At 48.8% G+C, this 1,205-nt stretch overlaps 1 protein-coding gene across 1 annotated transcript in view; it reads right to left on the bottom strand.

Annotated features, from left to right (window-relative positions):
* Positions 1-1,205, bottom strand: part of LOC107297077 (vomeronasal type-2 receptor 26-like) — a gene marked incomplete at both ends in the record, with an annotated part of 143,993 nt that overhangs the window by 73,235 nt on the left and 69,553 nt on the right. The gene's annotated exons all lie outside the window — the stretch shown is intronic.

Below are 1,205 nucleotides of genomic sequence, written 5' to 3'. Positions count from 1 at the left end.
AGAAGGGTCTGCCACGGGTTGCAGTAGTCCAGGGGTTTTCCCTGGGATTCTTTTCATTGTGGCACATACAGTACAACTTTTTACATAGTTTTCCACATCCTTTTTTAGCCCCGGCCACCAGAATTGTCGGCGGGTGAGGTGTAGGGTTTTCAAATATCCAAAGTGTCCAGCCTGTTTTACATCATGGCTGTATTTGAGAGCATTGAGACGGAGGGCTTCTGGCAAATATAGTTTTCCCCCCATGTAAGCCAAACCATCCTAATTCGGGGGCTTGCTCATTATATAAATAGTTCAGCCATTCGGATGCTTCTCCCTCTAGGTTGGATGCAATGACATCGACCATGGCCCCCGGGTCCGGATAGAGATAGGCCCAGCAATTCAAATGAGAGCGCACTTGGTTGAGGAAAAAAACCAGCTTCTCTGGGTCCCCATCGAAGATTGCTCTGAAAAGTAGTGCAATCATAGGCTGCTGCTGCTGGCCCCATCCTGGCTGCAGATTTATGCCCCAGGGTTGCATGTTCGGGGGCTGTGGCCAATCTCTCTGCTGTGGTCGGTCTCCCACCAGCTGCTGATCTCCTAGCTTCTGCACCACCCCAAGCTGTTGCAAGGCCTCTGTTAGCTGTGGTATGCTCAGCTGCTGCTGATCATCTACCTGTGGGGGGTGCCAATCTGCCCATTGCTGCAGAGGCCTCAGTCTGGGATTCCCTCTGTCTTCAGGACTGCAGTCCCTGGTTGGGGAACCCAGGGTCTGATCTATGAGGGAGGGGCTGTAGGGTTTTCTCTGCAGGAATCAATTTCTGCTTTTCACATCTGGGGTTTGAAATCTTTCCAGTGACTCACCCAAAGCTTGAGTAGCAGGCCATTTGTTAGTTCTGTACCATTCTGCTTTTGAAGTCTTTGCTCCCAGCTGGGAGATCTGCCAGAATTCATCTTCCCACAGCATGCTGTCTGTTGTTTCCTCCTCTGGGTTATCAGCCACTGCTGGGTCTTGAAGCAAACTCACTTGTGTCATGATAGATTTTTCTTCCCTGAATCTTTACCAGCTCCTCTCAGGCCTAGAGACAGCGGATGGAGTTCAGGACCCCAGATCGATTAAAAAGAATTTGAGATCTTAGCATGTTGTCATGGTTCCGACTAATGAAACACTTCAAAGAACTTCCAGGCATTTTATCCTAAAAAGTCTTTTTATTTATGTGACAAAATGT

Source organism: Protobothrops mucrosquamatus, unplaced genomic scaffold (assembly GCF_001527695.2).
Source record: "Protobothrops mucrosquamatus isolate PMUCROS unplaced genomic scaffold, P.Mucros_1.0 scaffold3134, whole genome shotgun sequence".
In the NCBI taxonomy this organism is placed as follows: Eukaryota; Metazoa; Chordata; class Lepidosauria; order Squamata; family Viperidae; genus Protobothrops; species Protobothrops mucrosquamatus.
The sequence above is the reverse complement of the archived record's forward strand: the minus strand, read 5'-3'. Positions and strand labels throughout refer to the sequence as shown.